This window comes from Balaenoptera ricei, chromosome 11 (assembly GCF_028023285.1).
Source record: "Balaenoptera ricei isolate mBalRic1 chromosome 11, mBalRic1.hap2, whole genome shotgun sequence".
NCBI lineage: Eukaryota > Metazoa > Chordata > Mammalia > Artiodactyla > Balaenopteridae > Balaenoptera > Balaenoptera ricei.
In genome coordinates, this window is record NC_082649.1 from 1,687,592 (window position 1) to 1,713,579 (window position 25,988).

General features: G+C 44.6%; 1 protein-coding gene and 1 long non-coding RNA gene across 4 annotated transcripts in view; one reads left to right on the top strand and one right to left on the bottom strand.

Moving 5' to 3' along the window:
- GMDS (GDP-mannose 4,6-dehydratase) overlaps nucleotides 1-25,988 on the bottom strand; it is a 490,833-nt gene that overhangs the window by 282,825 nt on the left and 182,020 nt on the right. The gene's annotated exons all lie outside the window — the stretch shown is intronic.
- Nucleotides 20,023-25,988, top strand: part of LOC132375371 (uncharacterized) — a 37,428-nt gene continuing 31,462 nt past the window's right edge. For both annotated transcript variants that reach the window (XR_009505986.1, XR_009505985.1), the window contains exon 1: nucleotides 20,023-20,174. This is a non-coding gene — a long non-coding RNA (uncharacterized LOC132375371). The remainder of the gene's footprint in view (nucleotides 20,175-25,988) is intronic.

A 25,988-nucleotide genomic window follows, 5' to 3' on the forward strand; every position in this document is an offset into this window, starting at 1 on the left:
AGACATCTGTGTGAGCCTTCCTATGCCCAACGTAAATTCATACGTAGTTTCGTAAGTTTTTGAAATACTTCAAGGTGACTAACAACTCCCACGGGGAATCAGAACGTTCACCATGTCTGGACAAGACACCACCCCAGGCTCCTGAGGACTCTGACCTGGCGAGAGCCATCCGTCCACGGCCCACGCGGGGCCAGGGCTTCCACTCTCACCCGACTGCTCAGCACACGGCAGGACGTGAGACTTTTGTGGAACAGACGAAGGGCACGTTTCTTCACAAGTTTACTGCTTATCCATTAAGACAAACTGAAACGTTGGATAATCCACCTCCCTAGTCTCAGGGTTGCCTAAAGCGCAGCTTTCTTTAAGAGCAGGATTCTGCCCTGAGGCCCACGCTGTATTGCTTCCCAAACCTGCCAGCTCCTCCGTCCACTGACAGGGAAAGGACGGTCTCAAGGACAGTCCTTCAGTTTGAGAATCTTCACTGCTGCCAATGTTGGGTTCTCCCCCCACTTCAGTGATCCAGTTCCTCGCCATTTGCTGTAACCTCCAAGAACCTCTGATCCCATTCTTGCTTTCTCAGTGAAGACAGGCTATAACTCAAGAACAAAGATAACAATTAAACTCCTGGTTTCACAGAAAATCGTAACTTACAAATACTGTGACTCCACCTATCACAAATGAGCCACGTCAGACATCTTTTCCTGCCCACTTTATAGAGGCTTATCAGCTGGTGAAAAACAAAAACCTGCCATGATTTTCACATGGGACAAGGGCACTGAGAGTAACGATCTAGTTTTTCTAGAGATTCCTTATAGGCAAGCAGAAGTAAGAAGCAAGCCTACCTGTGAAATTAATCACACTGGGACAGTTGGCCAAGGGTCCACAGGGTCCCCGGATAGAATTGAAGGGGGCAAGGGGGTTGGGGTGAGAAACCAGACATCTTCATTTTCACTAAAGTCTACCCGAGGTTGAGAACTTCCTTCAGGTTTGAGTGCAGGCAACGACCCCACAGTAACAGCACCAGGTGGCACGCCCGCTGTCTGCCATGGGGGCAGGGTTGGTGGGGGCCGCGCAGTGTCACTCTGCCCGCCGCTGCTTTGGAGGCTCAGGGGTTATCGGACCCACCTCAGGCTCTGCTGTACACTGTGCTACGTTGTCACATCGCTGGATCACAAGCCTGGCTTTTAAATACTGTGATGTTAACATATGAATCGAGTCAGTTTCTTCTGTAATCCTCAGTGTTATGCTTTGTGTTACAATACTTGTAACGCACTTATCCTGAGAATATCCACAGGCTTCGTCAGATTGCGGAAGTCGACAGCCTAAGAAAGGGCAAGGGTGTCTCTATTGGTGGCGGTGACAGAGTCCAGTATTTTAGAATGTGCTTCGAGAAGAAAAGCCCCCAGTCTCGCTCAGAACCCACCTCCCCCATTAACAAGCTCCCTTCGCCATGTTGGGGTCTGATGCACATATCCTCAAGGCACACAGTTACAGCTTCGATTATTCTATGGTCTGAGTCATCGATAGATTCCTGACCTCCAAGACTAAGTACCAAAACCACATAAGTACACTAAAGCATTCATATGACACCGGAGTTGGACACATAATCAAAAAGTGAATAATCAAACTAGCTTTGAGCCCTAGTTTATAACGTTTACAACTTTAATCTTCCGAATTATTTTGATCACACATACAGGAAATGATCTAACTGCCCTGAAGCCCACGCTGGCAAGGGCACAGGAGTGGATAGAGGGATTATCTAAATCAGGGGGACTTAGCCAACAGCCTTAAAACATTTAACTAAGGGATTAAAACTATTTGTTAAGGATAATCCAGAGATGACTACAGGATTTAATTTTCGTTGCACACTACCACTCAGGTGATGGGGATCTGGGGAGCCCTGAGCACAGACAAAACCTGAGCAGTTATTCAGGTTGCGCACAGGAGGACCGAAACCGTGTCCACTATTATTACAAAGCATCACTGCTGTCTTCCGACTACTGTCACTACAGTTGGAGCGGCCACTACTATAACACTGAAGTAGGAATTCAGCACTTAACCTTTGCCTCTAAATAGCTAATCATTCTTTAGTCCACAGACCATCAGAACAGCAATCACAACAAAACAATGAGAACGCCCTGAAATGGTTCAGAGGGTCTGGGAAGCTACAACGTGCGCAGGTGCAGTAATGCAGGTCGCCGTTTTCCACGGGAAGAGAATCTCGTTAAGAAGAAGCAGAGAGAGAATTTCTGGCAGGGAAGCAGCTCAGGGAGCTGGAGCCCCACGGCGACAGTCGTGTCCAAGTGTCTGTCAGTCATCACAGCTTAAGAGTGGCCACAACAACAGCCTGTCACGTGGGACAAACTGTTTTCTGTCCTTTTTGCCTCCATTTCTCTTGACCTTTTTCTTCCCAAAATAGCATATAGTGTATCAATTTTAGAAGGAATAATACAGAAAAACTATCTAAGGGGGGGGGGGGGCGAAATGTACAAAAGGCTTGTTTGTTTCACTAAGTAATGGAACCAAGCAGAACCCTGCAGGGCCCCCAGCTATGAAACCAAGCTGTTAATGATGAGGACGACAGACTCACTCTGATGCACAGTCCTGAGCTGTTTGACAGATACTGTAACTGCCACCAGAGGGAAAAGCTAAGTGCATGATGACCGGACTGTAGTCATGACATAACTGCTCTGTCTTGAGCAGAACTGAGTCCATGGCCGGCACAATTCCAAGAACTGGCCTCGAGAGAATGGGATTAATACTCTTGCTCATAATAGTCTATATCTTTGTGGGCATCAAAATAATTGTAGCTTGCTCTGCCCGTATATGTAAGCGGGCAACTAAAATTGTCAGCAAAGAGATGCTACAGACCCATGTCGTCATCTTCCCCTCTGAGAACACGGCGCCTATATCAGCAGGAAGAAGGTACAGAAGACGCACTTCGCCCCTAATCATGTAGAAATGGAATGATGTCTGACAGTGGGGAAATGAAAGCAGCTCTTTTGTCCCTTTCCTGTTTGCCCATTTCTGTTTCCCTCTAACCCTGAAAGAACCTAAGTGGCCTGTTGATTCTTTTTCTAGATTAAAAGAAGAACAAAGAATTAAGCAGTTGAAGAATGACGAGCTCTCTACCCCAGAAGTCCCCTTAGCAACTCTGCAGGCAGATCACTCCGGCAAGATAACATCTGAAGAGAGTCAGGGTCTGCACACCATGGAGAAGGATGCAGAACCCAACCTCCTGCCTCGACGATTCACTGAGATTCTTCCCTTTAAAAACTGCCAAGGCTGAGAAGAATCTTCAGAGTTGGTCTTGGGACCTGAGTCCACCTCTCTTCTCCTTCTCGGCCGGTTTTCCTGATGAAAGCACCTTTCCTTTCTACTGACACTTGCCTCTGGAATTATTGGCTTTTGAGCAGCGAGCAGCCGAACCTGAGTTCGGTAACAGAAACATCTGACAAGAGACCTAGATGTTCTGTTGAAAATATTTTGTTGAAAGCCCTGGAAAGAAGACCCAGAAGCTCAAGACAAACAAGAACTGTGTAGCAAACTGGCAACCAAAATAGGGAAAACAGGGGGAAAGGTGCATTCATTAAACTAGAATAATTTGAAATCATGTCCAAGAAAGAATAAAGTGGGGTCCAAGGACAAGGATCTAAAGTCAATGAGAAGTGCAGCGGGGTTTAGACAAGGCTGCTGGGGAACCAATGGGCAGGGGGCAGGGGCCTGGGAAGGAGGCAGTGGGAGTCTGCCCTCTGCTTGCTGGGGAGGACAAGGACATTCCATTCCCAAACTGCTGTTGGAAGCAGGTGGGTGGAACAGCGGTAAATACCAAGCTGCCCTCTGTCTCAGAGAAAAACTAAACTGCAGACAAGTCACGGAGACTGACGGGCATGCACGATACTGTAAAAGTCTACTCACTCTGATGGAAATGCCAGCAGATTCATAAAAAGGTAACTGACAGTCCCGCTGGAGGGGAACTCAAACGGGGGTTGTCACTTTCACGGTGAAAAATCTAGCAAAGTGTGCAGTAATGAGCAGAACCAACGAGCGGTTGAAGATGGGTCAGAGCAGAAAATAAAGCTGGCCTTGCGAGAGTTGATATTGCCTCGTTCCTTTTGCAGAGTTCTTTAAGAGCTAAGTAAGCACACGGGCAAGGAAGAGTAAGGAGGAAATCAAATCGTGGATATGATTCACCGAGATTGTCAAAGGCCTTGACACATGCCTTTAACAAAGTAATTACAATAACTCCGCCGGTGGTAGAAAAATTCCATCTCATCTGCCGACAGGGGCGCCCCGTCCCTTCCCCTCAGCCCCACCCCAGCAGATTGAGGACTTACAGACGGAAAACCAAAGCAGGAACAAAACATATAAGCTGAGAGAGCAAACACAAAAAGCAGATGCTGTCCGTGGCTGGTTTAGGGGCTGTCTTTATTTAATGTTTTGAAAACAATCTGGGAGAGGAGGTAGACTACGAAAATCTCCCAACTTTCATTGTTTTTCCAAAAAGTGAAAGTCACATTAGAAATAGTTAATTGTAAGATCTCACGGAGCTGCCGAAAAGGCTGGAAAAGTGGCAAGACCCTTCAAGGTGGATCAGGGAGATGGTGCATTTAAGACAGGAGAGAAAAAGACATAGAGTGGCAGTAGCCACATCCTCAGAGTTCCAAGTATTTTCCGAAGATCTCGGGCGTTGGTTTGATGCTGAGAAACCAAGAAAACGTGGAGTCTCCCCCAAAAGAGCAGAGAAACAGAACAGAAAGCAGTGTCCCACCGCCCATGCATGGGGGGGGCCCGTGAAGTCCTGGTCATCATGCTTTAAGAACGTCCTCTGGAATGCAGAGAGTTCTAGAGAATCTAAAGAGAGCCTAGAGCACCTAAAGAGAGCCTAGAGCACAAGGAAGGTGCTCAAGGAAACAGAGCAGCTATCGCATGCAGAGAGGGTTAAAAAGAGTGAGATTTCTTCGGTTGTGAACTCTAAGCCAGGAAATGGGTACAGTGACTCAGGCTTTGTGAAATAATAAAGGATATGAAAAGAAAGATCATAAACCAGATCATTAGGAGTCCAGAAGACCTGAATGAGGCACACCCTTCGCTGAAGTCTGATTAAGCACTAAATTAACAAAACAGAAGTCTGTCTTCAACTGAGTGGTGTCTGAAAAGCAATTTGCTTAATATGCTCCCTCTGGAGCATTTCATGCTCTTGAGAAGCAGATTATGCATAAAAGAAACCATGAATTTTAGAGGCAGGGACTAACCCCCATCCTGTTCTCCACCGTGTGCCTGGCCCGGTGCCTGGCACACGGTGCTATTTCTTGAGGGAACAAATAAAAAAGAGCAAAGTATTTCAGTATCACCAAACATAGCACATCTCCTCAGAAAGGATGGTGACTTCGAAACCGCTCCTTCCCCTCCAGGTGCTTTTTCCTAAATCCCATGTGTTAGTCCTACACAGGAACCATTCCCATAACAACAAAATGATGTAAAAACCTGATGTAAGATTAAGGCAATTCAGCAAGATGTACTAAAGTAGTCTCTAACAGGAAAACATCATTAACAATAGCATTACTGTTATTAGTGTTTTTAGTATGTGTTTAGTGGTATTAAATATTATTTTTAAAGTAGTATTCTTCTATAATAAAAAAGTGTATAAGAAGATATTAGCCACATAGTTTCAAAATGTGAAGAAAATGCTGTGTTTTCATGGTTTTTTTCCACATTGAAACTGCTGTGTCGTACAAATTTTAGATTTTACAGGAAAACAAAGGTCACGTTGGACAGGATATATGTCTTATTTTCTTTTGAATATTGTCCAATTTGATACCTGCTGTACTGCAGGTCAACATCTGTTCCCCTGAGGTCTGGGAGCTGATGTGAGCAAGTAGGTACACGAGGATGGGAGGAGAGGGGGGGACAATGGCTGCACCTGCGTACTGCATGTCAGGGAAACAGACACATGAAACCAAGAGGAAACTGATTTCAGAGTAAAAGGGGAAAATAATCAGAATCCAAGTCAGAGTTTAGTGGGGAAAAAAAAGAACTAGAACTTGTGAGTCCTCAGAAGTAGAAAAATACTAACTTGCTATGACAGAAATTCCCTTGGGTAAGGAAAAGATGCTTATGGATGTGTGATAGATAAATGAGAAACAAGAAGAAAGTGACACAGGAAGTTACTGATAATAATTAAAATGCTAGGGCTCTACTCCTTATTTTGTCAGTAACCAACAAATGTGTCTCTCTAAGCCTCAGTTTCCTTCTCCTAAATAAAGTCCCTTCCAGCCCTTACTCTTCTGTGCGTTTGAGGGTACCACACATGTATCTAACAAACATCCATATGACTGATTTGAGGATCAGTGGAAACAAGCGAAACAAAGGCTCAATCTTCTATTCCAAAGAGCCAGTGAGTAACGTAACCAGAGGTGCAGTCAGGAAAGAGGGCTGGCCTTGAAGGTGAAGGACATCCAGGCATCGCTGGCCACCCTGCCCAGTACACTGAAACTGCTCCTGGTGACCCCGGGGTCCTCTGTGAATCTACCCCCCTCAACACTGGGTCTCTCATGACCTTTACACAGAGGCAATATTCTCCAAACAGGTCTCCTAGCCTCCTATCTGGCCTTTCTAAACTCCACCCTCCATCCTACCAGAACTATCTTCCCAAAACTTAATATCTAATCAGGTCACATTCTTCTAAAAGTATAATGGCTCCCCACAGCTTTCAGATGAAGTTCAAACATCTTAGCTTAAATAATACAAAAACAATTATTTACTCATTCCTTCAAGAAACACCACTGAATACCTGTCATGTGCCTTCAACACAGTAAAATGCGTGACCATGTTTTAAGGCCACAACCCCCATCCATGCCACTCTAAGCAGAGCAACGAGGAAATTTAAAGGAAGAAAATTTCAAATACATAGCTGCGTAGTCCTAACTCAACGCGGAAGCTACTGAAACACAAAGCCGTAGGTGAGGCTCAGCTGAGGACCTGCTGGAGATCAAGGCTGGAACCAGGCAGGGGTGGATTTCAGCTCTCGTGAGCAACAGGGCTAACAGCACCGACGGAGCCATAGTTGCTGTTTAAGACCAAGGACTGCGGCATAATTATGCAGCCCATGAAAGGAAGATGAAAAAAGCTGCTTCTGCCAGCCTGAAACTATGAATTTTTGTTTGTTTTAATAGAAGGCTAAGTTGTCTAAAATGAGAGGCACACAGCAGCAGACACATCTTCATAGGAGGATCTGCCAGATAGGTTTGCCACTGACTGGACCAATTTGATTTCCGGCATCAGAGCTAGATGGAAACTCTGAGCCACAATATGGTTCTGGACTAGAATATTTTAGAGGCTGGGTGGTGGCAACCACAAAGTCATTAGCAAGGGGTAAGACAGAAGGGGAGGGGAGGTTCCTATTTAATAGGAGCCTGCAAATCAAATTTTTGAAAAAGAACATTAATGTTAAAGAGAGAACCAATGAGATCTACAATTCAGGAAAGAATTTACTCCAGAGGAAATGAAAATAATACCACATTCTGAAAATGACCTTAAAATACTTCCCCCTTTAATATCTCTTTAAAGTTGACTTTAAAATATATCTCAAAGAGACCAAGAAAAAAATAACATCAGCTAAAAACAAGAAATAATTTTTGCAAAAAGGCAAAATGAAACAAGAACAGAGTTGGAAAAAACTCAAAATTCTGCAAATAAAACAGTCAGTGAAATCCAAACTATGAAGATTGAAGACAGGCCCAAGTCTTTAGAAAATACACCTAGAAACATCACAGCCAGAGTAGATGCCAAAAGAATGGGTACATTTTGTGCAGACTTGGGTCTTTCTTCAATCCTCAGCATCTAGCACAGTGTCAGGAATGGAGCCGGAAAACACACAGATTCAGTGAAAAGAAGGAGAGAGGCAGGGAAGGGTGATGGGCAAGGAAACAAGGAAGAGCTGGACTACAAAACCAGGGTCTTCAAGAGCCGAAAGGTGGCACAAGTTTGCCAGTCTTGAACCTGCCTTGGAGGAAGCAGGGCGGGTCAGCGTGTGCACGCGGCTCGGGGCTGCCTGGTGTTGCGGGTGCGGGTCTTTATTCTGAGCAGGACCACTTTGTTTCTGGATGCACAAAGCTTAGGCATATTTACGATGGTTGGCAAAGTGGACGACCTAGAAAACTAGTGAGTGCCAATAATTTCAAGTTTCAGCATTTCTGTTATTCAAAAGAACATCACTTTCCTTTAAGATTTATTACAGTAAGACAAGGTCTTAAATCAGAGGTAATCTGTAAATGATGTTCTTTGTGTTCTTAAAAACGTCTGAGAGGGCTTCCCTGGTGGCGCAGTGGTTGAGAGTTTGCCTGCCAATGCAGGGGACACGGGTTCGAGCCCTGGTCTGGGAGGATCCCACATGCCGCGGAGCGACTAAGCCTGTGAGCCACAATTACTGAGCCTGCGCGTCTGGAGCCTGTGCTCCGCAACAGGAGAGGCCGCGACAGTGAGAGGCCCGCGCACCGCGATGAAGAGTGGCCCCCGCTCGCCGCAACTGGAGAAAGCCCTCGCACGGAAACGAACACGGCCAAAAATAAATAAATAAATCAATAAATTAAAAAAAAAAAAAAAAAAACAGCCTTCCCTTCCTCTCCTCTTTCTATTGCATCACCACTGTCCTGATTGTTAAAAAAAAAAAAAAACGTCTGAGAAAGTAACCTTCCCTGGGAGTTCTCTAAAGTGAAATGAGATGTTGGTACCTGCTCGACCTCCCTGAAATTATTATGGCTGCTCTGGAGATTAACTACCCGAGAAGCGCAGGTGCCGTCTGGGCAGGTCTAACGTGAGCAGAGGTGCGGGACGCTTCTACGCTGCCCACCCTCAGCTGTCCCGAGCGTCCATCTGTGAAAAGCTCCAACAGTCTCCCCCACGAAACCTAGTCTTTCACCACCTTAAAGAGAGCAGAAAACATATTAAGACTTAAATAACAGAGAAAGTTGCATCAAGTTCATAAGGATGAGGTGCCGCACGATCACAAAGGTTTATTAACAGCTTATCTGCAGACTTCTTCTACACGAAGGTAGAATTTACATAAAGGAAAACTGCAAAATGAAAACGACACGAGGGGTGAAGGAGTGGTCTCCTGAGACCCTGAGAAGCACAACGATTCTAACCCCCGGCACGAAACTTGAATCTAGCATTAGTTTTACTTATCTCTCCGTTCACTGCTATTAATTTAGTGATCTGGGGAGCTGTCAGGGATATTCGGTAAAAGCAATTTATCTTTCAGGATAATCTCCAAACCACTCTCCGAAAATGTTCAGCTTTAAACGACATGGAATTTGAGAGTGAGGGCCTGGGTGGTGATGGAAGGTGAGAATAAGCAAAGAAGCAACAGGCCACGCTTTTTCAGTGGCCACGTTGAAAGCACCACTCTCTCTGCTTCACGTGGTAGAAACACCGCAAGCCAACAGCGGAGCCCGAAACAGTCCTGCCGTGGGAAACAACGCCCGCCCTCCGCGGTGAGAGACACGCAGGGCCCTGGGCGGCTGCCTACACCGCCCAGACCCGGCTGCGCCAGAAGCCTCATGCTACTCGAGAGGCAGGAAAGGGGCTTGGGAAATGGCCAGGGAGCCCGCGTGGGAAGGCATGAGAAGACAGCCCATCCAACTCCCTCATTCGTGTCAAGGGGAAAGAAGGCTGAGACTGAATGTGGGAAGGGAAGTGTTCAAACCTTTTTCAACTGTTTTCTGTTCTTTTCTATTTATATACATCCATGTAAAATACACTCAAAGTTTAAAACCCACCGAAACTTGTAGTGTCTCTTTGACACGCAAGTGTCTCTCATTTTATTTTACTTTCACTTTTTGCTTCAGATACACTGAGTCGTAATATTTGCAAAACTGGCATTTGATCGACCTTAAGTACTCTTAGTTTTTTATTCAATAAACATTTACAGAGCAACTTCAAGACCCTGGCATGTTCTAGGCACCAAGCAAAGATCCCTGCCCTCGTGGGGCTTACCTTCTAGCGATGGGAGAAGAGGACAATGTAAAGAAGGAAAATCTAGGGTAAGTCCAATGAGATGAGCGGTATGGAGGGAAAAAGAGCAGGGAGTGGAGATGGGGAACGTCGGCGAGGCTTCCCTGAGCAAAGGAGTAAACACAGGAACAGAAAGAGAGCAGCCACAGAAGCTCAGCTGCGCGAGACTCTCAGGAATAGCAAGCGTCCGGGACCAGCCGTGGGCCGGGCACCCGCCCAGTGCCGTTCCAGTACTCGGTCATTTAAGCACCATGACAAGTCTATGAGTCAGGAACTACTATTATATCTTTTTTACATCTGGAAAAAATGAGGCTCAGCGCAGTTAAGGAGCCTGCCTAGGTCACAGTCGGTAAGTAGTAGAGATGGGCTTAACACCAGGGAAAAAGTAATAATACACGGGGAGCAACCAAACCACCACCAATACACCTCACCACGCGCTCCTTTACATCAGTATTCTCTACACCCACAAGCTAGACACAGAGCCGGCGACCTGATTTTTCTGTGCAATTTAATACCAGGATGATGCTTCATTTTTTCCAAATACAGGCTGGCTGTGATTTAAATCGGGTTGCCTATGATAGTATATTTTTAGGTCGTTTTCCATAATCCAGAATATATTTTCCCATAGATGCACTATGGTAAACAGCGACTTAGTTTTCACACAAGCCTATCTGATTCAGAATGCAGCTAAATAATACACAAATTCAATTTTAAAAAGGAGGGAGTAATTCTTACTTAGTGTTTCGGTCTTCCCATGAGGGAAATGATACACTATATTCCATAACTTGTAGCTTATAATTTTCACAAAGCATCAAGAAGGCAAACCAAAAATAACTCTTCAACAAGCATGGAGAGCACATTACCAGGCCCTGGCACGGTGCAGAGTCTGGGAACAGAAAGATGAATGAAGCACAATCTCTGTTATCAAGGAGCCCACAGTATCTCAGGACACATACACGCAAGGACATCTTTAATGCCAGTCAGAGCTTCGGCAGGCGGTGCCAGCATGCAAGAGGGAGGGAGCGAATAAACAGGCCCGAGGAGCCCGGATGAGCCAGGGCAGAGGGCCGGTCCCCGCTGGACAGATGGGGAGGGCACAGAGGGGAGACCAAGGCTCAAAGGCACAGGAGGACTTCCCCTGAAAGAAGAAATCACCAAAGCAACGTAAAATTAAGAAAAATATTCACTGCAGTCCTAGAACACAGAGAAGTGTTAATCTGACAACAGAAAACGCAAGAATTTTTGAGCGCCATGAAGCACGTATGACCAGATTGATCAGGCAAAAATAATCAGCGCTGAGTTACTAGTAACGACACAGACAGAAGCCAAAGCCTTAGACGAAGTCCCTCACAGCCCCGAGGGACCTGTAAGCCCGTAAGAGCAGCCACCTGGCTGTAAGACACGGTCCGGGGGAAACGGGCCACAGAAGCTGCCACGGTGATGCCCCCACGCTTCTCCTGGAGAGGACAACCCACTCTGCAATGGGGGGGCCACGGACAGCTCAGAGTGGGAGACGCGGAAGCCCCGCCTCGCCGAGATGCTCAGGGACAAGGCGGGCCACCCCAGCCCCGGATCCCACCGACAGGGTGAGCAGAGGGGGAAGCTGGGACGAGGGACTCCAGCAGGACCCCCAAACACAGAGCGGCCAAAGCATTCACCGCTGCCCCGTCCGGGGGAGGACGGGAAAAAAGGCAACTCCCACCCCCACCAGCATCCCCACAGGGACCTCCACACCTGCTTTATGGAGGACTGTGCACCTGGGGAGACGCAAACGGGGGCGCGTCACTGTTCTCCCGCCACTGCCCCGACTGTGCCACGGCGGGCGCCGCTCCCTGCGCAGCAGAGCTCTCGGACACACAGGGCGGGTCCTGGGACTCGCCGGCGACTTGTGACACCACCACTCCCATGTCCTCACTGCTGCTCCGAGCAGCCGGGCCATGGCACAGGGCGCAGGGCGCGGAGGCCACGCTCCGCTCTAACCCTCCCCCAACCCAGCTCCTCTGCCTGGAGAACAGAGCCCGGCCTGGGGCAGGACCACCTCCTCCCGGGCCTGCTCAGCTGCCTGTAGTACGTATCATTTCTACTTGAAAGTAATTTCACAGAATGCAGTCACGTGCCCACACCTAGCTACAGAGGGAGCTGGAAATGTAATTATTATAGAAGGCCATGTACTCAGATAAAAATTCAGAAGTCTAGCCCCAAGGAGAGAACAGAAACTGGATGAGAACCAAGCTTCTCTGCCATAGCCCCCAGGCAGATTTCCGGCCAAGGAACGAGGTGCCAGGCTTCCTTGGAGCTCCACCAAGTTTCCCGGCAACTCCCGTGACGCCCCTCCCCCCGAGCCAGGAAGGAGGAGAGACAGTCGCGGACCCCAGGAAGCTGGCGCTCACACCCGATGCTCTCCCCTCTTCCTGCTCCGCCTGCGTTGAAGGCTGGGGAGAGGCAGTTAAGGGGTGGAGGGAAGAAGTGCTGGGAGAGAGCAAAGCTGGTCCTGAGGCTGCTTCCTAAGCCCTGAGGAAGGAACGGGGAGAAGCCGTTGACTCTCTAAGAAGGGGAGGCTGTGTCGCACCAGGATCTCTGCTTCAGGCACAAACCACCCGTCGTGCAGAAAGAGAACATGACCCCCTCAGCTTCCTGGGCGGGGGGGGGGGGGGTCTTCCTATTAGGGGCTGTGGCCTTCTGGTCTGTTCCCAGGCAGCACACCTGGAGGGGAAGGCCCCCTTTTGGCCTGAGACCCCCCAGAGTTTATCCCCACTGACCATTTGGTGGTCAGAGGCCCCCTGCGAGAGCAAAGAGGCCCACAGCCGCTGAGGGGGGCTCTCCAGCCACCAACGCTGATTGGTTCACACCTGCCTCCATAAAAAGAACGGGTGATGGAGCGTCACAGACACGGCAGGAGGGTCAGAATCCAAACCCGGAGGGAGGGGAGCAAGCTGGGCGAGGCCAGGGAAAGGCCCTTCATCGGTACGTTCAGGGAGATCTGAAGATGCGCCACCTCAGAAGCAGGAGAAGATCTCTATGAAAAAATAGAGAACAACTAAGGACCAAGAAAGAGCACAGGAAATTAAAAACACAGCTGCTCAGCTAAGATGCTCAGTGGAGAGAAAACCAAATTGCTGATTCGAACACCAACTCAGTAATCCTCCCGAATGTACGGAAAGATGATGAGAACACAGGAGAAGCATAACCGTGACGGCCAAGGGCTCCTACAGTCACGAGGCTGAGAAGGAAAGAGCAGGAATCAGGTCCATGGAAACGTCCCTGAGGATCAAGGCCCTGAGTGCCGACCGCAGACACCCAGACCCCGGGGGGTTCCTAAACGTGAAAACAAAGAGAAAGTCGCCACGAGCCCCCCAGTAAGAGTAAGGGAGGGAAGGGAAGGAGAAAATCCAAGGGGGGCAGGGAGGGAAAGACAATTCTAAATGCTAACAGCAGTAGAGCAATAAGGGTACAAACCCGAGGGAAAGGATTATGACCCCAGAGCTGAAACAAGATGTAATATTAAATGTGAAGACAAAAGAAAACCATTTTTTTTAATGAAAAGACTTGGAAAGCACCCCAACGCATTCTTCTCGGGTAAAATATTATTTGAGGAAGTACTTCAAAAATAATCATAGTAAATAATTCAAGCAATGGGCAGCAAACTATGAAGATAATAAATCTTAATTAGCCCAAACCCTGTTTAATAATGCAGTTGTGGGATTAACTGTAATTGTTCAGAAAGACAGTAAAATTAAAAAAAGATATAGTAAAAGAATCTGACCTAGTATTTAAAATATAGATTACTTCTAAAAACCTAGGATTCAAGTAGGAAAGAGGAGATAAGCAAAAAGCATGCACAAGATTTCCTTTTATCCTTGGCAAGGATGCAGTCAGATGCAGATACTATTAAATTCTTGGAATTCATAGTTTCAAATATTCTTATGAGAAACAACCAGCCGAGTATAGTTGGAATGCAGAACTCCAAAACAGCTGGGGGTGGACTATGGCTGAAATAAAATTAAATAAATAAGACACATCAGAAACAGAAGAAAAGAAAGAGAAAGCATAACAAGTTTAAAAAAAAAAAAAAAACCGAAAACATACAATACAATGGCAGGGATTGGGACAAATTACGACAAATAAATCAATAATCAAAATAGACATGAATGCCTTGAATCTTCCTATTGATACTCAAAAGTTCTTTGAGCATTTAAAAAAAATTAGATACTATTTTCAAGACACCTACTCAAAACATGAAGCAGAAAGACTGAAAACTAGGGATAAACAAATGCTAACAAAAATAAAGTAAAAGTGGTAATACTAACATCAAATAAAGTGTAATTCCAGAAAATAGCATGAATCAGGAGAAGGATATTTTATACGGTTTTTAAAAGTAGGCTATAAAAAGAGAAAACATCGTCAACACAAAGCAACATACTAGTTTCCAAATATATAAAGTGAAAATAATTAGGAATGCAACAGAATTAGACAATACAATCATATTTGGGGGATTTCTATATGTCTGAGAATTTGAAAGATGAAGTAGTCAAAAATAAATAAATGAAGGGAGCTGGGGAGGGAGGGAGAGAGGGAGGAGGGAGTGGAGACGTGGGAGAGGCAGGCGATCAGGACAGGACACAGGGTGTCACTGGGCAGATGGAGAGCGCAGCGCCCTGGGGTGGATGAGAGGCGGGGGGCTTGGGAGGCTGGCAGGGACCAGATGAAACAGCCCGGCGGTCAGGAGCGGTCAGGAGCGGTCAGGAGCGGTCAGGAGCGGCGGGGCGGGTCTCTCCTAGCAGAGGGGAGGCGCAGAGGTCTGTGCTGGGCGCACGGGACTCCCTAGGTGCACGGGGAGCGGGCGCAGAGGGAGGGGACCAGGGGACTCCCGGAAGGGGCAGTGCCCGGCTCTGCCTCTGCTTGCACAGCAACAGAGGACTCTCCAGGCCTCCAGGAACCGCGGCCGTGGGGCGGGAGCAGAGACGGCTGCTGAGCCAGCAGCGCCAGGAGCACGCGTGTCACTCGTCTTAAAGCCCCGCCAGGCCACCGCGAAGGCACAGGGTTCTAGTGAAAGGACACAACAGGGTTAGGAGGGAAAACCAGTGGTGCTTTTTGTCTATACACGTGGAAATGAAATGCTTTCCGATGGCATTAACAATTTAATATTTTGGTATAGATATTTTATGAGCAGGACAATGTATTCGTAAGTGTTTAAACCTGTTATTAAATCCTATAATGTGTGTCTCTCTCTGAGGTCCACCTGCCCCTCATCTCTGCTTGCCCCCAGCCTCACTCACTCAAGATCCCTCAAAGGCTCCCCAGAGCTGCTGAATGCACTTCAAGGAACTTCTCAAAGCCTTCCGTCCTCAGTCTCCGACTTGACTTTTCCACCTATTTCCTGCCACCGTGCCTGCGTATGCCCATGACCATCACTACAGACCCCTTTTATGGCCCACACACCAGAAGACTGTCAGTCTTTTTCTCCCTTAAAGCAGCGTCTCCTCTCCAGTCTGTATTAGTCATAACTCCCATCACAGGAACAGCTGTATAAGGAGCTACAGCTCAAAGCTGGGGCTGCAGTCATCAGCTCCTAACACAGAGCAGCAGGTGAGAGCCCGGTACCTGCTGGGACCACACACACCTCTCGCTGACCCAGCACAACAGTCAAGTCCACAGCACCTTTCATCCAGGAGGCTCCCGCGGGTCAGAGAATTGAAGGACTCACCCCGAGACCGCAGCATCAATAAGCTGGTGTGCCAGGATTCAAACTTAAATCGCACCCCACCACGTGCTTTTGTGGAACCCAGAAATCCACAACAGTGAAATTACACATAGGAGAGGTAGAGCTGATGTTCAACAAAGTCGTTCGGTCAGAAAGTACCAGAAACAGAAAAGGAGGGAGGAATCACCTGGCCTGCCTTCAGTAAGAACCCCCCTCCGCTTGACGGTTCCTCTGGGTAATTTTCCATCCACTGACCCCTCTGCTCCTTGACTCTACTTCCCACTGTCCTTCTTGGACTTGGAGCTTCTCTCCAATTGCAATTTCCCATTGCTGGTCTTGAATAGTGTTCCCTACCATTGTAACAAGGGTTGGAATTCATTTTTTCATCAACAATGTTTCATACTAAGAACGTGAATTCAATGAAGTAAGAGTTCAACGATAAGGCGATGAAACAAAATCCATGTGTTTAACAGGTTTTATCCTGAGTCTCCTCCGTTCCCGTCACTGCTCCAGGCGTGGGGACCCTGCCGTGAACGGAACGTATGAAGCCCTGGCCCTCGTGGAGCTTAGATTCAGGTGAGGGGGTGGACAGAGCACATTCAGTGTGTCCGGTGGTCACAGTAACAGACGATGCTTCACAGAACAGCACGCTGACCACAGCCAGGCATCATTCTAGAAGCTTTGCTGTGTGAACTCAGCTGCTCCCTGTGAAGACTCTATGAAGGTGGCAGTTACAGCCCTAAGTTACATACAAGGCAACTGGCACAGAGAGGTTGAGCTATTTGCCCCACGTCCCAGCACGCTGATGAACAGCAGAGCCGGGGGTCAAGCTCAGGCGCTGTGGCTCCGAGACTGTGCCCTGCACAGCACAACCCTGACCCTGCAAGGCCAGGAGGACACAGTGGCCAGGGAGGCCTGCAAGGTGGCATCCCTGGAACGGAGACCTCAAAGCCATGAGAAAACGGGCCACACGAAGATCTGGGGAAAGAACGCTTCGCCTGGAGGGGACAGAAGCACCAAGGCTTTGGCGAGTCGCGGTCGCAGCGGAGAAGTTAACGTAGACGAGTGAACACGGAGGGGCCTGATGGAAACCAGGTGCATGCGGCAGGGGCCAGCGCGGTCACAGAAGAAGGTCGCCCCTCCCAATTTTGCTAGATAACACTACCACGTGACATAGTTTACACTGACATTCTGTTCTGTAGCCATAATTCACACAGCTGGTCAGACTTACTTTTTTTTAAACCAGCAGCTTTATTAAAATAAAATCCGCATTCATAATTTGAGATATAATTCACAATTCTGCATTTTAAATGTATGATTCCATGGCTTTTAGTATATTCTCAGATATGGGCGACTATTGCCACCGTCAATTTTAGAACATTTTAGCGATCTCAAAAGAAACCGTACCCACTATCAGTCCCCTCCCTAAAACCACTCTCCCCACCTTAAACAACCACTAATCCATTTTACCTCACTGTTGTCTATTTTGGATATTTCATGTAAATGTGGTCTTTTGTGATTTGCTTCCTTTACTTAGCGTAATGTTTACAAGGTTCATCCACGTTACAGAACTGTCAGTACTTCATCATCCCATCTTATGGCCAAATAATATTCCACTGTATGCGTATATCACATTTTGTTTATCCATTCACCAGCTGGAAATATTTGGATTGATTCCACCTTTTGGCAACTGTAACTGATGCTGCTATCAACATTCTTGCACAAGGTTTTGTGTGGACATATGTTTTCATTTCTCTTGCGTTGACACGTAGGAGTGGAACTGCTGGAGGGTATGGTAACAGTAGGCTTACCCACTGGAGGAGTTGCAGACTCTTTCCAACGTGGCCACACCATTTTACATCCCATCTGTGCTGTATGAGGGCTCCAGCTTCCAACTTCTGCACCAACACTCATCGTTATCGGGCTCCTGGATTGCAGACATCCTAACGCGCATACAGTGTTATCTCACTGTGGTTTTGATTTTCATTTCCCTGATGACTAATGATGCGGAGCGTCTTCTCATGTGCTTATTGGCCATTTGTGTATCTTTTTTGGAGAAATATCTATTCAGATCCTTTGCCCATTTTTTAATTGGGTTATCTGTGTTTTTATTATTGAGTTCTAAGAGTTTTTATGTTTTCTAGATATATATTCCATATCAGATACATGATCTGCAAATATTTCCTCCAATTATGTGAGTTTCTGTTCACTTTCTTGAAGGCATCCTTTGAAGCACAAAATTTTTAATTCTGATGAAGTCCAATTTATCTATTTTTTCTTTCGCTACTTGTGCTTTTGGTGTCAGACCTAAATATCCATTGACAAATTCAAGGTTATGAAGGTTTACTCCTATGTTTTCTTCTAAGAGTTTTATAGTTTTCACTTTTACATTTAGGTATTTGACATTGACAAGCTGATTCTAAAATTTATATGAAGTTACAAAGGATCGAGAAAAGTTAAAACAATCTTGAAAAAGAACAAAGTTGGAGCATTCACACTCCCCAAATTCTAAATTTACAAGCAACAGTAACCAAGAAAATGCTGTATTGGCATAAGGATAGACATATAAATAAATGGAATGAAATCTAGAGTCCAGAAATAAACGCAGGGGTCTATGTTCAACTAACTTTCAACAGGGATGCCAAGACCGTTCAAAGGGGAAAGAACAGTCTTTTCAACAAATGATGCTGAGACAACTAGATAACCACATGCACAAGAATGAAATCGGACTCTTATCTCACACCACATACAAAACAAGTCAAAATGGATCAAAGATCTAAATGTAGTAGCCTTAGTTTTATAGTTAAATTGATTCATTCTTTACCACCAACTTATTTTACTATGGTTTCACCATTCCAATATTCTTTTTTGATTCATCAATTTTTTGGTCAAACTGTATTCTCAAATGGTTTTCCAAGGAGTGCCTAGGTGCTATATAACCCATCTTCTGTTTAAAATTTGTTTTTAAAAGTCTGTCTAAAAAATAATCTTAAAGGGAAAACTGGATTTATAAACTATAAACAAAAGTTAGGTATCAGTTGGTGACAAACATCATGGAGATAAGGCAGGATGGATGAGGGATATACTTAGAGATTGAATTTTAAATGGAAACATACTGTCAAAAAGTTGTTCCCACTTCAATGTTTTTCATAATCTTTCTTTCTTTCACCTCAGAGGGTTCTTTTGGAGCTAATGCTGAATAAAATGAAAAAGCATTAGTCTGAAGATTAACAGTTCTTTCAATGTCACTATTATTTATTCCTTAAACTGAAAATATCTTGTTATGAAATCCTACCCTTAGTAGAACTAAGATGAGGGACTTAAATGTTGAAGACAGTTTGAAGCCATACAGCTCTGTTTCATAATAGGTTCAAAGAACCTCAGAAACAGACATAAGAGACTTATGACCCCAATGTCTACACGAGGAAAATTTTTAAATGCTCTAGCAGAAATCCCAAGTATGACACGTAAAGAACGCACCTGGATTCAACAGCTACGTGGTGAGTGCCTGGCACCTTCAAAGCACTGTCCCTAAAAAGGAATCCAAACTCAATGGAGTATTCCTGTCTTCACAGATTAGATGATATTTTGAAATAATGCCAGAAAAATCTATTAATCTTGCCTGGTTATGGAAAAGCTCTTGATGTGCAGGTTATTTTGAAAAGATGGAATTTTTTTGGAACATGCTTTCTAACTAAAAAAAGTCACGAAAAAAATAAGAATACATCTAACATGCAGGGTCTCTGTCGGAATATGTAGAATCTTGGCCAACGTAAGACCATCTTCTACAATAGTTTGATAATAAAGTGCATGCTTCCTAAGCTAACATACTTGTAAAGGAGTATCAGAATGAAAATCAGAGCCCATCCATGGGATGACTGACCGCTTAGCCATAATTCATCTCTGCAAAGAGAAAGCCACGATGCTAATGTTGTTGCTCTCAGATGGTGATGATGATACCATTTATTTCTGTGGCTGCATCAGGACCCCACAGAGGTTTTAGGTGTTATCTTATTAATATCCCTTACAGCTCTTTGAGGTACGGAGAGAACACATATTATTTCAATTCTGCAAATTGGGAAAATATAAATAAAATACTTTACTTAAAATTCCAGGGAGCCCAAGCACTGTCAAGCTAAATGACCAGCAAGGATTCTGCTCACCAAGCCATAAATTTAGAATGCACTTGTCACTTATACCCCGCCTGTTCTCCAAAGAATCTGCAACAAAAAGCAAAACAAAAATTTCCAAGTGGCAACAGCAGCAAATTCCAAGGGCACTTCTTAGAGTAAGACCGGCCAGGAATGAGGAGCTACAACAGGAACTAACATTTTCCTCAATTATAATAGTACAGTCAAATTGGAATACAATAGCATTTAGCACGTTCTTGAATTTTGAAACCTGCCTTGCAATACGAAGGGATAAAATCATCTCAGGACTAAACTGACGCCTTGCGAAGGTAAGAGAAAACACAGCCCCGGATTAGGGCCAGAGCCATTATTTTAAGCTGCAACTGCACCCAAATCCTGTTTACTATGACTCCCTTTCCAATGCTACGTTTGCCCAAGATTATTTTGCCCTAAATTTCTGGTAAAGATCTAATGTAGGTATTTACATTTTGACAATGAGACATCTATAGCACATGTGAAATTAAGACCTGATGATACATTCACGGGATGCCCTGTACTATATACCATGGAATTAAATCTCCTGTGGTTACAAGTCAGCTGGGGACAAAAAGGCCCTTCTCTAAAGAGCGCAAAGCATTCAGAAGTCACTGAAATAAACATTCACCTGGGTGTATATCTCTACATTTTAAACTATTTATTAGCCCTTTTTAGAGAACGATGCCAAAAGGCTACAGGGCAACCTTTAGAGAACAACAATTTAAAAAGGATTTATTAGTCGTACCACACCTACTGCCAAAAGGGGCAGAGGTACATGTAAAGCAGCAAAATTCTCAAAGCACTTTTTCTGGGTACAGGGCTCAGCAGGAAGCAGGAGCAAGGGAGGTCATGGAGAAGCCACTTTTCATTCTCCCTTGGTTACAACTTCAGAACAACTCAAAACTTGTCATTTAGCAACTTACTATAATATTAACTAATTTTAAAAATTAAAGTTTTTTTTCATCTTAAGTTCTTCCAAATGAAAAAGATATGCTGGGGAGTTCTGACAGCCTATGAGCTGCTAGACACAGACGACTTGATACAAAGACCCCACCCTCTGGGGTTGGTCGGATATTGTCATTGACTGAGGCTTTCTGAACTATCACTGGGCCTCACAGCTGCTACTGAAGCTCTAGACTTCTGGTACCGTGAGTCAGGATGCAGGAAAAGAACTCCTGAACACTCCATCCACTTACATTTCTTACAATTGTACGGGGAGAGGTTAGGACTAATGGAAATAAGGGCTGTGGGATAAAATACCAAGGAATACAAAGACAGACCCTGATTTTCAGCAAGTTTTAAATGGGTTTCTGGTGTTTGGATTTAATACTGCTCTTTAGAAAATTATTTGAGCTAATGTTTGACATTAGCTGCTGAAAACTGTCTATAAAACACAGCAACTAGAATTAAACTAATAAAATCTTACCCAGTATCAATCCATAGATTTAATCACTAGATAAGGGTGATTTGAAATGAGTATAGATAGTTTATAAGTGAGAGCCTCTAAAGGACTTAAGAAGTACTTACGGGCACTTATAAACAAAGTCCTGCTTTAAGTAGTTTGAACATTCTTGCTAAAATCTTGTTTGCACTATTAGTTTGCTTAGTGGAACCTTTTTTCAGAGACTGTTACGGTGCGTTTTAATAAGGCTGTGTCTGGAATTGCTCAAATCCTAACTCAATGGGGCCTGGATTAATAAGGTTTTAAATTACCTCAGAACACAAGGCCGTGTGCAAGATGTTAAGTATCACCAGGGTTCCGGAGGTTCAACCGTATGGTCCACCTTCAGAGCAAGAAAACTGTCAGTCCTCCAGGGATAATTTACCCCAGAGAAAACAACTGCCCTCTATGATTTCAACTCTGGAAAGGAATCACGTGGCTTGGAGTGGACAGACACGGGGTTCACACCCTAAATCAGCTGGCATCTTAACATGTGAACTCAAGTGTAACAGTTTTCACTTCTGTCAGCTTATTCCCCATCAGAAAATGCGGGGAGACTGAGGAAGCCTCAATCCCACAGCCCATTCCTCAACTCAGTCTATCAGGACCAACGCCTCACCTTCTTGATCTTCCATTAATGCATTTAAAACCCAACCATCTGTCTTCTCCATTCCAAACCCAGAGTGTTCAAACTCACGGAAAAAATCACAGAGACAGACCGATCGGCCCACATACGGCTTCCAAACTCACGGGATCCCTACCACTCAGCAAGCCTTTGGAATGCGTATCCCTCAATGACACTGTTCCGTGTGCCTTAAAATACACTCCTTTCCTTGGTTTCCAAACACTATCAACTCCTAATTCTTCTACTTCTCTCATCACTCTTCACCAGGCCCTTGTCACCCAGGACACCCTTGACTCTCAGCGTTCCCAAAGACCAGCTTTAATCCCCATAGAACTCACTCCATCAGACCGAAACACTAATCACCTCTAAATCCTCATCTCTAACTCGACCTTCTGAGCTCCAGAAAAGCACGTCCAGCTGCCGCTAGGACAGCTTTGCCTGGACACCACCCCCCCTCCCCAGCACCCTCGCCCAGTTGCACCGGCAGAAATGCAGAAATCATCCAATCTTTTGGTTTCGGGGTGAAGGAGAAGAACTGGGTTCTGAATCTTTGTTCACAGCAGTTCGTTTTTAACAACTGCCTCAAAATAGGTTTTTATTTATTAATAGGTAAACCTAAAAATGAATATTTTACATATTGTTTTTGTTCTGTCTTATGTATATTCTCTATATTAACTAAAAACACACTTTTCAACATCATTCTACTAAGTCTGCCCACCAATAATTTTTCACCACCTTTTCCATTCTGTAACCAAAAAGCTAGCAAAGTATTTAACTTTCCCCCCAAATAAATCAATCATCACAAAATTACTTTACATCAATTTGACCTTTAAATTCATTTACATGAATCCAAAGTGCATAAAGTTTTCAATCACAGTGTTCAAAGCAGTTAGGGGAGCAATTTCCAAGGCATATTGCAAATATTTTGCCCTCAAATGTAGAAGTGTTTTGAGTAATATACTTAGTGTAAGCTCTAAGTAAGAGGAGAACACCAATCTGCTGTAATGTAATTTCTTGTCTTATAATTTTTCCTAGAGGTAGATACAAAGTGACCAGAAAGAGAGTTTCATATAGAGTAGTCTTTGTACTCTTTAAAATATAATAGAAAATAACGAATTACTTTAAAAACACCTAGACTGATGTGAGCAAGTTTTGATGGGGTGGAATCACTGTGTGAAAGCCTCATCCTTCGACAGCTTCAAGGTATGAAATTCGGTGTCTCCGATTCCCTCGTCGGAGCACTCATCCCAGGAAACCACACCCTCAAGGTTTCTTTTTATTTTTTGTGGCAAATAAAAAGCATGCAGCTCACTGAAGGAACACCGGACCAAAAGCAAATGATACCATTATATAATGCACCATGAGCTTTCCCCTAATTTAAAAAAAAAAAATGATATTCTTTTACAATTCTAAGCATATGCACCTCCAGAGAACATTATCTTCCTGGTTATTTATAATGAAAAATTCTATGAGAAATTTACCCTTTAGGTTAATTAATGTTCTCTTGCTACTTCTCATCTTTTCATTCACATTCTCTTGAATGTGAGATTATATAGCTTAGTACTCTGTTTAGTCATTATGTTCTCAAATTTACTCGGTTTTCTCATAAAAGGACCTAAACTTTTCATTTCTTGGTGTTTGAAGTTTAAAGCCATCTGCACTGTTGAAAACATCCTCTAGGTCTTCAAAGTTAAATTGATGACATTTTAGAGGAAAAAATTGTTCAAATAACTGTAGGATTCTCAGGAAAGCAGTTAATTCAGCTGTGCAAATGGGTATATTCTCATTTCTTGTGTACCTGGTTACAAAAATCTTTTCTGGTTCATCTGTAAATGAAATATCAAAACTTAAATGCTTCTTACCATATTTGATAAAGAAAGTATACTGTGGCTTCATTTTATTATTTTGTTTAATTTCAGAATATTTTAAAAATTATAATTTCTACCCCATTTACTTCTGAAATACAAACTCCAACATTTGGAATTCACACCCTATTTACATTTAAAAATGCTTTAGAAATAAAAGGTAATAACTAAATAGAAACCACATCATCCTTCCTCATTGTTTGATTAAGAGGATGTAAATCAGCTCTTCATCAGGCAGAAACATTTTCCTGGCACTAAATCTCAGAGGAAGACTATTGTCAACATTATTTTTACTGAATACAGAAGATTCTTATTGCTTTTTCTATTCATTCTTCATTAAAAATTAAAGTACAGTTTGCTTTGTAACTATTTACACCCATACTTCTCACACTTACTTATGACACGGTCCTTCTTCAACGCTTGTGGGGTCGATATGTTATGGGATGGACTCAAAAACGCTCCTCCCGGCCACATCTGTCAAACAATGCTCAGCTCATCTACTCCTGACAAGAGCTCTGTAACTAACAGTTCACTTCTGAGCTTGCGGATAAGTGAACGACACGCTCATATTCTACACTGCTGGGCAAAAAGAGAAGCATATCTTACAGACACTGGACTAAAAATTAAGAAACTTAGCTTACTTTTTCCTCAAGGTACATCTGTAGGTCATGATATTAGAAAAAAGGCTAAAATATTTTAGATCTTGAATAAGTCTTAGACCAACTAGTGTTTCCTGCTCTTCCCATGAACCCTGCCAAAGTCCTCCTGCTCCCAAAATGGTCTCGGGATGTGCTCCAAGGCAGACACACCGAGTCTCTCCGTCCACGGCGCTCAGCTTAGCTTGGCAGACACCCTCACAGGCCACTCATTTTCTGGTTTGTGTGTCAGCTCCTGCTTTCTATCTCATCTGCTTCACCAGAAAAACAAGTTGCTGGATTGGTAACTGAGTTTATAAAAATGAAAACAGGAAGCGAGGTGAAAGTGCTGGCTTACTATTTTTTTTTTAATTTTTTAAAAATTTATTTATTTAATTTGTTTTTGTCTGTGTTGGGTCTTCGTTGCCGCGTGCGGGCTTCTCTAGTTGCGGCGAGCGGGGGCTACTCTTCGTTGCGGTGCGTGGGCTTCTCATTGCGGTGGCTTCTCTTGTTGCAGAGCACGGGCTCTAGGCGCGTGGGCTTCAGTAGTTGCGGCATGCGGGCTCAGTAGTTGTGGCTCACGGGCTCTAGAGCGCAGGCTCAGTAGTTGTGGCGCACGGGCTTAGTTGCTCTGCGGCATGTGGGATCTTCCCGGACCAGGGCTCGAACCCGTGTCCCCTGCATTGGCAGGCGAATTCTTAACCACTGTGCCACCAGGGAAGCCCCAGAAGTGTTGGCTTACTATTCTTATCTTATATTCAGTATTTCATTTAACCTTTATAACAATCCAAAGAAATGGGTATTATTTTCTAATTTAATGAATAAGTTTGTATCTAGTTCCGCTTCTTGATGGACCCTGTCACACTTGAGAACACATTTTGGGTCTTCTGTTCCCAGACTAATTCCCCACGTGGACGTTCAAATACGCTGAAGGCTCTCCACTCTGTATCTGCTGACACTCAGGCAATGAAACCATTAGTGAGAAGCGGCCGGCCCACCTCTCCGCAGGGAAAAAGTGCTCCTTAGGTGGCTTCATGTGTATACGCCTCCCACGTCCTACACTAGACCCGTGAAAGTAGCAACTTGAAGGGTGGGGAGCATTACCTTTAGATGTGCAATGAGATTTAGGAACCAGTGGTTTGGAAGACTGTACTTCAGAGATCTTAGGACCCATAGCTAACTGCTGGCAAAGCCAGAATAGGATCCAAGACTCCCAACTTGAAGCCCTGGGCACTTTCCACAAGGCCACAGAGACAAGGTTTTTAAAAGGCAGGGAACCTGTTCCACAAACACATTAGGTCTGAGCCCGGGGAAACCTTTCAGCCATGTCTGTATCATTCGTTTTAAACAGAATTCCCAGAGCCTGTTATGTTGATAGCTAAGAGAGCTCATTAATCACCTAAAAGCTGGGGTCTGGGTAAACATACAAGTTGAATAATAGATGGCATTTTTCCCCCCTCAAGTGTCTGCTTTTCCACCTTTAACTTTTTTTATAGAATTTGTTTTTAAAAAACTATTTCGTTCTGCTTTCCATAGTGACT